Source organism: Nicotiana tabacum, chromosome 8 (assembly GCF_000715075.1).
Source record: "Nicotiana tabacum cultivar K326 chromosome 8, ASM71507v2, whole genome shotgun sequence".
Taxonomy (NCBI): domain Eukaryota; kingdom Viridiplantae; phylum Streptophyta; class Magnoliopsida; order Solanales; family Solanaceae; genus Nicotiana; species Nicotiana tabacum.
In genome coordinates this window covers 21,668,839-21,682,230 of record NC_134087.1, presented here as the reverse complement: position 1 = coordinate 21,682,230, position 13,392 = coordinate 21,668,839, and the positions used below count along the sequence as shown (strand labels likewise).

Sequence of the window (13,392 nt, the reverse complement as noted above, 5' to 3'; positions counted from 1 at the left end):
ACACAACAACTTTCAATTTAAGACTCACGGTCATGCTTGACACCAATGTATAGATACTCGTCACCATGCTTATACGTCGTACTCAACACGAAGCAAGTAGAAAATATGACTCAACTGCTAATCCCTCAAGCTAGGGTTAGACCAAACACTTACCTCAATGCCTTGAACACCACTCAAGTCCAAGTACAGCTTTACCTCTGGATTCCACCACCAAACCGCTCGAATCTAGTCGCAAGTTGCTTAATTACATCAATAAATGCTAAATGAGTCAACCCCAATGCATGAAAATAAGTTTTACAAGGTTTTACCCAAAAAGGTCGAAAATGCCTCCGGGCCCACGTGGTCGAAACTCGAGGTTCGGACCAAAACCCGATTGCCCATTCCCCCACGAATCCAAATATATGGTTTGTTTTGAAATCAGACCTCAAATTAAGGTCCAATTCCCCAATTTTAGAAAAAAACTAGGTTCTACCCAAAACACCCAATTTTCCCATGAAAATCTTTGATTTGAAGTTGAAATCATGTTAAAAGATGTTAAGAAGTGAAGAAAATGAGTTAGAAATCACTTACCAATTGTTTTAGAGAAGAAAAGTTGTTTGAAAAATCGCCTCTTATGTTTTGGGGTTTTGAAAAGTGTAAAATAACTGAAATTCACGTATATTTATACCCCTATAAAGTTCCCACCACGGACCGCGCAAGAAGGACCGTGGCCGCACAGGCTTCTTGAAGGCCGGCGGATCTATGCCTCGCGCGGACCACGCAAAGCCGACAGCGGCCGCGAAGCACCCACCGCGGACCTCGCAAAGGCGACCGCACTCGCGCTCGCGCTGGCCCCTCCACAGCGGCACGAGTTTCCTCGCGGGCCGTGCAAGAGGGTTCAGAGACCTGTCACAATTCCTGAACCTGCAACATCTAATCTTTTTAAGCCTAAGGCATCCCGGAACCTACTGGAAACTCACCCGAGCCCTCGAAACTCTAAACCAAATATGCACACTACCTCAAAAACACTCTACAAACATATTCGTGTGATCAAATCACCAATATAACATCATGAACATCGAATTGAGCCTCAAGATCAATGAAATTTCTCCAAAATTTCTTTTAAACATCAATTTCCCAATTAGGGTCCGGATCACGTCAAACGACATCCGTTTTTAACCAAACTTTACATGAGTGATTCAAAACATATATAAGACTTGTACCGGGCACCGGAACCAAAATACAGGCCCGATACCATAGTCTTCTAATCAAATTTCATTTCCAATTTCCTTAATTATTTCAAGAAAACAATTTCACTCAAAAATTTATTTCTCGGGCTTGGGACCTCGGAAATCCAATTTCGGGCATACGCCCAAGTCCCATATTTTCCAACGGACCCTCCGAGACCGTCAAATCACGGGTTCGGGTCCGTTTACCCAAAATATTGACCGAAGTCAAATTTATTCATTTTACTAACAAAACTTAGCAAATTTTCACAAGATTTCACATTTAAGCTTTCCGGGTATGTGCCCGGACTGCGTACACAATTCGAGGCAACTCTAAATGAGGTTTTCAGGGCCTCGAAGACACAGAATGTAATTAAAACCGGTGATGACCCCTTTGGGTCGTCACATATTCTCTTGTAAAATATTCGAATATAGTGGGGAAATAACATCATGGCTAAATACATAGGTTATCCCTTGAACTATGGACCAAATCTCTTACACACTTTCTGACCACAAAAATTATCTGACACACTCAACCTTTCTAAAGTGTGTATAATATACACCTATTTTGCTATGTGGTTCGCGCGTGCTTAACAAGAAAAATTGAGCGCGTAAAACTTGTAAATATTTTTTCGTAATCCATATTTTTAGTGCCACGTGTCAAAATAATAGTAATATTTTCCTTATATCCATTTTTATCAAATTAAAAAAGCTTCTAAGCATCCCTTTTATCTCGATCTTCCCCAAACTACCAGGCACACCCCCTCCTCTCCGGTCTCCCCAAACTCCCTTCCTCTCTCGTTCTTTCTCTGCCTTTTACAAAATCCACCAAACTCATGATGAAGAATTTAACGAAGGTACTGTAAATTTTTCTTAAAATTGCCTTCTAAACTTATCGAGCTTCATTTTCTATCATTAAAACCCACCTAAACATCTAATCTTTACATGAATAATCCCTTGTATTTCATAAGAATTGACTGAAATAATAAAATCACCAACTCAGTTTTTGTCATATAAGGGAAGATTTGAGATTTTATTCACACTAAAGTTGTTTAATTCATGAAAACGAAAAACTGACTTTGATTTGCTTTGTTTTATTGCGGTATGGGACCTGAAAATGGAGGAGAAAAACGGAGAAAAGAGGAATTGCAATTTTAGTTTCATCTCTTTCATTCTCAGCCTTGGGTTTGGTATAGAAATTGAATTTGCGTGAAGGTTAAGAAGCAATGACAATAGCTTTTTCCGATGGTGTCAACTGTGGCGGAAGGCAAAAGAAGATGGAGATGTTAGAGGATTTTTTTTTAAATTGGGGGTATAAGACTAATTTTAAATATTTTCTCTTAAAAAAATAATAATGACACGTGTCGTTGTCTTATTGATGCATGACATTCCACATATTTTTTTTAAACTGGTAAAAAAAAAGAGGTATGTAATAGACAAACGTTGAAAATGTTGAGTGTGTAAGATAATTTTCGTGCTCAGAAAATGTGTAATAGGGATTTGATGCATAATTTAGGGTGTAACTTATGTATTTTTCCTAATACCATTAATATTGAATTCTCAATTAGATGTTTGTGTTTGTCATCGACTGGAGGTTAAAATGAATATTATAGCACGAAATCTTTTTTATGTTCATTGGAGCAACTTAATAAGTTATAATTTATAATTTAATTTTATGTAAATTATTAAAACAAATTAATTGTAAACTATGATCCCCAATATCATTCTGCATTCATGACTAACTGGATATAATAACGATTATTTATTTATAGAAAGATTAACTAAACACCAACAAACAATAATTTTAATAATATCGTAATGTTGGGCCTGTATACGGGCCTTCCCTCTTGTAAGGAATTAATAGAGGAATTTACATAGAATATAAACCCTTTAAAAACTTATTTATATTCCTTACAACTGCTTTTACAAAATAACTTTTCATACAATTTATCTTAAAATCTTACCTTTTTAATTAAATTATGTACAACTTTTCATATCTTAAAATCTCTCTCTTCAGATTCTCTCTCACTTAAAAGTTATTTTTTTTTATTCTCTCTCACCTAATGTATCTATCACTATCAATTTTCTCCCGTTTTCTCCAATAAAAGATATTCCAGTATATCAGAAGTGTCTATCTCTCTTTTCTTCGTATCATTATTCAGTGTAGATCAAAATGCATAGAAAATGCATGCTCAGAAAATCATGGTCAATGGTGGTAAAGGATATGTGAAGAAGATTTGCAAGGGAAAATTTATAGTGGTTAACGATAATGATGATTTATGTTTTAGTTCGATAAAGAAAAGGATTCTTTTTAATAGTTAGTAGCCGCAGAGTAGATGCTGTTAAAGGTTCCTCAATGGAATTTCATAGTAATGCCTACAATATTTGGTATACTCCCAGCATATATATATGCTAAGCTTTTAGAGGCATTAACCATCATATGGAGTTAAATATTATATTAAATATACTTCAGAATATATAATATATTATCAGTTTAGATGTTGAATCTTAATTGTTCATATTTTTCAGTTTAGTAAACTACAATGCTTTTTCTATATGTGAAGGCTAAAGTCAAAGGAAAAATTAGAGAAGACGAAGTCGAGGATGATTTTACTGGGAGAATTCAGAAAGGAAGAAAAAAATGATGTTCACTATCGGGAAAAGCATTTAAAGTATTATGTATCTGATGTATACTACTAATAAATAAGGTCAAGATAATAAATAGTACTAATCTTAGGGTACGCGCTTTGCGCGTGTACCCTGCATCAATGGGTGTAAACTTTATAAATTATATAAATTTTATTAAATAATATATATGAGTTATAAAATAAAATTTTAAAATATAAGCTCTTAAAAATGACTATTAATCATATTTATATGGTTAGCAAAAATATTTTTGATAGCTTAAAAATCTATTATTTATCCTTATTTCATTTTAACTTTGGATGAAAATAATTGTCTAGGTAATATGTTTTCTAGATGGGACAACTAAAGAAAAAAATGACAAATAAATTATTATGTAGCTAAAAGACAAATATCCATTGCTGAGTAGAATTTAGCTATAGGTTTTTGATGGATCCTATTAGCTAGGAGACGAACTTCAAGAGTTCGGAACCCAATTGTGATTCTTTTGGACTCAAAATACATAAATAGGTGATAAAAAAAAGTGACATTTTTATATATAGTGCCACAATACTTGGCGCTATACATTAACATTAACTGTGTCGTTATTGTATAGCGTCAAGTATTGTGGCACTATACCATAAAAGCTGACACGCCCAGGTATAACGCCAAAATACCTGGCGCTATACATAAAGTTTTATATATAGCGCTTGGTGTTTTGGCGCTATACTCCTTTTTCCTGGCCCCGCCAATAATTCTTGACTTCAATAGTACAAAAGCGTGTAGTGCCAACTTTTTAAGCGCTATATATATAAAAAAAAAAATCCCGGCTAGCCATTCCCTATATAAAGAGGTTAGGATTGTATAGAAATTCATTCAAAAAAAAATTTAACTCTTGTTGAAACGTTTATTGTTGTTAAATTCTCCAGCATTTTTTCATTATGTCTGAAGAGCGTAGAATAAGAGTTTCATTATATTGGGGGTGGGGGGTGAGGTTGTGATGGAGAATAACTCCGTGGGCTACAGTTTACCTGCTCAATGTCATGTTAAATTGCCACTTACAATGGAGTACGATAAATTGATATTGTTGTTATGCAAAAAAATGAGTGTGAGGAAAGGTTTAGTGATACTTAAAGTAACCGGAAGATATCCATATTCCGTCACTCCGCAAGGGGTTGCTTTTTACTCGGAGTTTAACATCGACAATGATGAAACTTTGAGTGATTTTCTGAGGACTCCGGACGAATGCCGGGAATTTCTTGTAATCACAATGTTAGAGATGTACGTGAAGATCGAAGACGTTCCAAAAGACGAGGTTGTGCGTAGTAGAGATAACCCCCAGTCATTGGGTGGTTATTCTGGAGTAGTTTTTGCCGGACAGGTTCCGGATGAAAGAGTTTTCCTTGATTTAAACTTATCACCGCCGGCGAATGAGCAGCGAGAAAATAATTTATACCCTGTTTTCCATAATTTACAAAACGAGTGGTAAACTTCAATTTTCATTTGTGTTAATTATGTATATTTTTGGCGTATTGAATTTGTATTAACGCTCATATATTTAATATGGGGCACCGGCCGGATATGAATTTTACAAGTGGTCCATCCGATAGTCATCACCTAATTGAAAACGTCCATCATGGAATTTCATCACATTACGACTTGTAAGTGAAGTGATATAGCCATATGGAAAGCATTTATTAATTTAGTAGCTTATATTTTTGTTGGTTGTGCAGTGAAAACGAGCAAGTTGAACCACCCGTACTCACTCAATTGACCGAAAACGACGTATTACATCGGGTCTGGCAGATGCACATAGTGAGGAACAGAATAGTGATTACGATAACAATGCTGATGAATCCGAAGACGAGACACCCTTTCCTCGTGAGGATGGTGATGGGCAGGATGAGGAGGAAGGACCTGATTTGAAGAGAGACCCCCCTAGACGAAGAGTGTACGAGTCCGAAGTGTCGTTTCATTCAAGGGAGATTACTTACATTGATAACTTGCCAACCGTGCCGGATGTGGAAGCTCTCACAAGGGATTTTGATGAAATCCGAACAACAATATGGGATGGGTCTAGACCAACGGTGCTTGCAAAAGGGATGTTTTTTCCTAATAAAGCGCGCTTAAGCAGGGCTTGTAAAATGCACAACGTAAAAGAGTGTCGTGAGATGCAGGTATGGGAGTCAAGTCCGATGGTATACAAGGCTGTTTGTCGCAGGTGGTTTTGGCCGTGTAATTGGATGTTGCGTGCGACCAAGAAGAAGACAAGTATGTGGAAAGTGGGTAAATACATTCCCTCCCACACATGCGAAATGGACACATTCAACGGGAATCATTTCAACTTGGATATTGACTTGATTTCTCTTGTACTTATTCCGCACCTCGAAGCGTCCATAAGGTATACAATCAAAGAGTATATTACATCAGTCCACCAGGAATATGGCCATACCATTACGAAAAGAAAGGCATTTCTCGGGCGCAAACGAGCGTTTGAAATTATCTACGGTAATTGGGATAAGTCATTTGCATCTCTGCCAAAGTACATAGCCACACTGCAGCACTTTAACCCCGGGACAGTTGTTGAATGGAAGCTTGAGCAGAGTCCGGGAACACCAGAATACATATTCAATTACGTGTTCAGGGTGTTTAAGCCAGCAATTGATGGTTTTTCGCATTTTCGGCCCGTAATATCCATAGACGGAACTCGTGTATATGGAAAGTACGATATCAAGCTATTAATAGCCGTGGCAGTGGATGCTAATGGACAAATATTTCCTCTAGCTTTTGCTGTTTGTGACAATGAAAGCATAGAGACATGGATGTTATTTTTGAACCACCTGAAAGAGCACATTATCAAACAGCGATCAGGTATTTGTCTAATGTCTGATCGGCACGGTGGTATATTAAGTTATGTGGAGAACTTGCCTGCATGGCAAAAACCTTATGCATACCACCGTTACTGTGTGAGGCACTTGAAGGCCAATTTCCAGAAGGCACATCCCAACAAGGATCTATATGATTTGATGTGGATGGCAGCAACAGACCACCAACAACATAAATTCCGGAGGCATATGGATTCTATCAGGCAAGAAGACGAGGCAACCTATCGTTGGTTAATGCGACATGACCCTGAAAAGTGGACGTTGCATGCGGATGGTGGCAGACGATAGAGAATTCTTACTACAAACGTGTCAGAGTCCTTCAACGGGTTATTGAAGTCGGCAAGAGGATTGCCCGTCATAGCCATGGTGCGGATGTCGTTCAAGTAGATGGCAGAGAGATTTGTTGAACGATCTGCAGCTGCAACGGAATTGATGGAGAGGGGTGTTGAATTTATGCCAGTGCCTATGAAGAGATTTGAGAAATACAGACGGCGAGCACATTGGCATTCATTTTTGCAGTATGATAACGAAAGAGGTATTTTTGAAGTTCGCACTGCTATCCATAATAATCGGGGTAATAATGGTGGATTTGCACCAGGTGGTCTCTAATGGGGACCAACTACATACGACTGGACCCAAACGCTACATCTGGGTCCTCCGGCCTGAAATCCGTGAGCATGTGCAACATATCCCAATAAGATTGCAGATTATAATATCTCATGGTCGCAGGCAGTAAAACTGGCAAGCCATCAGCGGACAGGCCATATAAAATCTCAGCGTCCTGGAGTGTGATGGTGGCCTCGCCGATGGGCAGATGGAAAGTGTGTGTCTCCGGTCGCCACCGATCAATCAAGGCCGTGATCAAAGCATAATCGAGCTGTATCAGGCCAATCCTAATAATTCTATATAATCCCATCTCCTCCAGTTAATGGACCATGCGGGGATGTAGAACGCGGGGAGGACTCAAAAACACCCACAATAGATCCACTCTCCTGGCCCGGAAAGTCTGCGTAAGCAACTGTCCGTCCCATATATACTCGGATCTATGCTGGGGCTGTAGGGCTAATAGATCCAACGTCCGAGGGCCGGGATGTATAGTCGCGTCCATGTCGTCAACTGTAAATTCATATTTTTTAATAACTTAATTGTACAAATTATATATATATATATATATATATATATATATATATATATATATATATATATATATATACACCTATGGGTTCCGGGCTCGATATTTTGAGGCCTAGTAGCACCAAACTATCATTAATAATTATGTGTTTTTTTATAATTTAAATTCATATTTTTTAATAACTTAATTGTACAAATTATATATATATATATATATATATATATATATATATATATAGATTCCGGGCTCGATATTTTGAGGCCCAGTGGCACCAAACTATCATTAATAATTATGTGTTTTTTTATAATTTAAATTCATATTTTTTTAATAACTTAATTGTACAAATTACTAATTATGTGTGTTGATACATATATATATACACACACATATGGGTTCCGGGCTCGATATTTTGAGGCCCAGTGGCACCAAACTATCATTAATAATTATGTGTTTTTTTATAATTTAAATTCATATTTTTTAATAACTTAATTGTACAAATTACTAATTATGTGCGTTGATACAATTATTAACTTAATTGTACAAAGTTTGCATTTTCAACTACCAGTATAAGATACTTAAACAAAAGGAATTCTAAGCTAAAATACTACACATTACTACGCTACAAGGCTCTAAATTTTACTACGCTAAAAGGGTCTACATTTTACTACGCTAAAAAGGTCTAGATTTTATTACGCTAAGAAATAATCTAAACTAAACATAAATAAAAAATAAATTTAATTGCAAATAAAATGCAAAACGACATGAAAACACATATATATAAATCAGGATATTAACAGACAAATTTATTTGACAATTTTTTTTTTATAAAATACTAAATTAAATCCGGATAAATTTAACATGCTAGTTTCAAAAGAAAAACACAAACCGAAATAGAACACATACAAATCAAATAATATGCATTATTATAAAAGTTTCAACTTAAAATAAACTGAAATACCTCGATTTAGAATTTTCCGAAAGCAAATAGATGAAATTTTGACTTCGGAAGTGTGAATCAACAATAATACGAAGCTCTACTCGAATGTGGGACCTACGTTCTACAACTTTTATGTGACGGGGGGACCCAATTTTATTTTTTTTAAATCGTGGGCAGCGGGTATGGGGGACCAAGAAGAAAGAGGAGTAAAATATTGAGGAAGAGAACCAGAACGACGATGAAGAAGACGGTTCGATTTTTAAAAAGGAGTATAGCGCCAGGTATTTTGGCGCTATACCTCGGCGTGTCAGCTTTTTCAGTATAGTGCCACAATACTTGGTGCTATACATTAACGGCACAGTTAACGTTAATGTATAGCGCCAAGTATTATAGCACTATATATAAAAATGTCACCCTTTTTTATTACCTATTTATATATTTTGAGTCCAAAAGAACCATAATTGGGTTCCGGACTCCGAACTTCAAAGCTAATTCCTATTTCTTAAAGTCAAATAATGTACTGTAATAAATATTTTTTTACCAAAAAAAGTCCTTTTCGTCTAGTTGATGGAAATATGCATTAAATTAAGGTATTGCCATTTTAATTTAGTAGTTTTTGATATTTAATCTAGGTAAATTTTTTAATTATCTTAAAGTCCTAAATATAAGGACTCTTACTTAATTCAAATAATGAAAGATTTAAAAATAATAAATTTGATTAGAGTCAAACACCTAAATATTAGCTAGAAGAATAATCAAATAACTATTTTGTCTAATGCGAACTCTAATTTAAAAGGATAAAAAAGGCGAACGATATTTCGCTAAGGGTCTTTGTGCTTTTAATATAGTATAGATAGATAGATAGATAGATAGATAGATAGATAGATAGATAGATAGATAGATAGATGGATAATTAATCTCTTTTTTATTGTTCTAGCAGTAAATTCAATCTTGTATCCGCAGATGAACACACCATGCCACCTACATGCACTTCTAATACTCCTTCAGTTTTAATTTATGTGTTATAGTCTGATTGGATACGAAATTAAAAAAAAGTAAAAAAAGACTTTTGAATCTTGTGATTTTAAAATAAAAATGTGTATAATATATCAAATTCTTTAAATCTATTAGTTTTAAAAATGCCATGTGAAATGATGAAGTTAAATAGTTACTAAATATAAAAAGTTTTTTCTCAAACAGACTAAAAAGAAAACTATATTAAGACACATAAATGTAAATGGAGGCAGGAATATGTATTCTGCAAAGCACTTATTAACCTTTAGAGTAGGCGGCAAAAATCATAAAGCTGAAATATAACTTCATTATATTGGATTGATGAAATTAATTGAAGACCTGAATTCCAATCACAAAAGAGGCAAGAAAAAAGCTAGGTAATTTCGGAGAATGTAGGTATGGCCAATCAAATAGTCTAGTTAATAAATTGTTTGATTTGTATAAGGTAAATTTTAATTGATTTTGGTATCCTAAATATTAGGATTTTTATATAGTAATTCAAACAAGGAAAACTTTAATAAGCAAAAATTTAATTGATTTTAAGGTGCTAAGTTTTAGGAAAATGAAAAAATTACTATTTTGTCTAATGAAAACTCTATTTTAAAAGGGTAAAAAAGTCGAACGACATTTCTTTAAGGGTCTTCATGCTTTTAATATACTATAAATAGATATGTTATTACTATGTATGTGATATATACTATTAATAAATATTGTATACAATATATTATTTAACATATACTTATATTACAATGATATGTAACTATACAATATTTCTCATATATTGAATATTTATATGATATGCCCCAGCTTGTTAAGGATTTGCTTAGGTGAATTTATTGAATATTTATTTGTACATATTATTGATTTGATTAGTTTTACTATTGTGTGGCGGCTGGAGATATGGTATTGTACGGACCGTGGGGGAATATGGATACTTAGATGGTGGGAGTAACAAAATCTCCGATTATTAAGCCATTTATTATGCGCGATGTGCCAAATAATATCTCACCTATAATATGTCAGAAACGGAAATTTTGGGACTAACTATACGTTTTAGATTGTCATTCCCCTTAAATAGGGAATTTACCATATTGCTAGAGTACATCGGGTAAGATCCCAAAATATGGGCCTATTTTGGTTATAGGGTTGGGTCGGGTGGCATACTATGTAATTCTTTCTAATTAGGCAATCGACCCCTTCCTTTTTTTCCCCCTCTTTTACCCTAGACTAGACAGTACGCTTCGTCATCGATATTTTTTTAAGCCCTAAATCTCCGCTTTTGTCATCGAAAATTCTCCCAATTGCTTTGTATCTCGTTTCGTCAAGTAACTGAAGTATCGATTTTTTTTCTTCCTTGCAGCAACTTGTGTTTTTTAAATCACAGTTTTGCAATTTTGTGTGAACGTGTGTGTATATATATTGAATTTTCAGAGCGTCAAATTCTCAGCCTTTAACAAACATTGGTTGAAACTTTCTATAATATTTCTGGATGGCTAATTAATTTTTACTTTCGTCCTTTGATAGCATCTACTGCTATCTGATTCCCATTACATGTCAGACCTTCAATTTCGGCTAATTAATTTATTTTACTAGTGTTCAAGGTAAAATAGGTGCCTTTTTCCCTCTGCTAATATTTTTCAAAGTAAATTTGGTGTCTTTTTCCCCTTTTGAATATTTCTGTCTTCTAATATGAGTTACGTACAATGTATATTTATGTGATAGTGCAATCCCATCACTCAACATTTGTTTCCATTTTTATTTTATTTTTTGCAGTTGTTAACTTTATCAGAAGTGGTGAATCAGGTTATGGATCAACATTTCCTTTTCCTCTTTTTTTATCCCCTTTCTAGATTGACAGCAAAATACTAGTCAATACGAATATGACTCTGTATCTATGTGCAGCGAGCGAGATGGGTGATGTTCTTCCCCTGTGCGCCTCTCCCCACCCCTGCGTTGAACCTCCCCGTGCCTCTCGCTTTTGCAGCATTGTGAGTGTTTCCTATCAGAAGTGCAGGCGCTTTTTGAGGGCCGTGGTTTCAATCTTGAAGATGATTAGGTTACCCGGTTTATGTACTTGTAGTCAACCAGCCGGTAAGTCTTTTGAAGTTACGGTGCTTTTCTAGCTCGGTTGGCTGATCAATGCCACAATTTCTTTTCGAGACATGGGGAGTTTCTCCTTTTTAAACTTTGAAGTTGTGACTTTTTGTGAAAATTTGCTCTTTCCAATTGTGCTTGTTCATAGAATTTGTGTTTTAGTAACTTTCTTTGAGATGCTCAATATGTTTTTCTCGTGTTTCTTTCAGATGTAGTGGGTGATAGACTGGATTTGGTTTTTTCTTGGTTTTATTCCTTTATGGTGTATATGGGCTGTCTTTCCAATTTTTGGGAAGGGTGCCAGTGATATCACCGTTATCAGTTACTATATTGTTAGCACTACTGCGTATCTGATTCCATGGTACTCTGTTATGTATTGGCATCGCGAGATGTCGCCTTTCCGGTTAATTGGTGCTAAGGCGATATTTATGATCGAGGTCATTCCTATGATAGTTACAGCAGCCTTGCCTCACCTTTTGGAGTACAATGTTGGTTATTTCGTTATACTACTAGGCTGCACCACATGTGTCTATATCTTTGCCCACTTCATGCACGCAGCGTATGATATTGGACTCTCTGACTTTTTGCTGGGATTAGCAATGCTTGTTCTTGTTAACTGGCTGAATGAAGAATTGCTAGTTGGTGTTTTGGCTTTGAGCTTCTGCCTTTGTTTAAGTTTCTACAGATACATGACTTATTGTGCTCTTGAATTACCTATTCATCCTAAAAAGGAGTTGGAGGAAGAGCTGCCTTGTTGATCTGAAGGGGACATTTCTCTTTTGCTTTTTGTGTTAATAATGAGTCTTTGATAGACATGTATTTGTTCTAGCTTTATCTTGTGTCCTTATTGTTGAACATAATTGTACATCAATGGAGATTAGGAAAAACATCTAGAAACAATTTCAATGAGTAAGCTCTAATATGATTATGTTCCCATTGCTTATAAGCGGTAACCGGTAAAGTTGTCTCCATGTGATCAGAAGGTCACGGGTTTAAGGCCTGAAAATATCCTCAGGGTACGACTGCATACAATAGATCCTTGCGGTCCGGCCTTTTCGAGGACCCCGCGCATAGCGCGAGTTTAGTCCATCGGGCTGCCCTTTTGCTTATAAGTAGACACTAGTAGTGGTGGCAAAATTAATATAAAATCAGTTATCCACCTATATTATCCACTAAAAAATTGGTTGGATAATGAAATTTTAAAAAATGGGTCAAATATGGATAAGATTCATATTATTATCCACTTAAAAATTGATATTTAATGGATGATCAATTGGTTTAATGTTTACATTTGCAAATACTCAAATTGGGGAATTCCTCGAATTTGAGAGATTAGAAATACTCTCAAAAGTGATCATACTCAAGAAGCCATGGATAATATGATTATTTATATTATCTACCGGTTAACCCATTTTGACCCATCCACATCCGACCCAACTCGTCAATTAGGCATCCCCAGGTAGTAGGAAAGTAGATATGGGAGTAGTACATGTTTGATCTACC

The 13,392-nt window shown here is 35.5% G+C and overlaps 1 long non-coding RNA gene across 1 annotated transcript; it reads left to right on the top strand.

Moving 5' to 3' along the window:
* The first annotated feature begins 10,963 nt into the window (after positions 1-10,963).
* On the top strand, positions 10,964-12,798 carry LOC107809676 (uncharacterized). Its single transcript, XR_012694495.1, has 3 exons — positions 10,964-11,396; positions 11,569-11,886; positions 12,099-12,798. It is a non-coding gene; the product is annotated as an uncharacterized LOC107809676 (long non-coding RNA).
* The last annotated feature ends 594 nt before the right edge of the window (positions 12,799-13,392 follow it).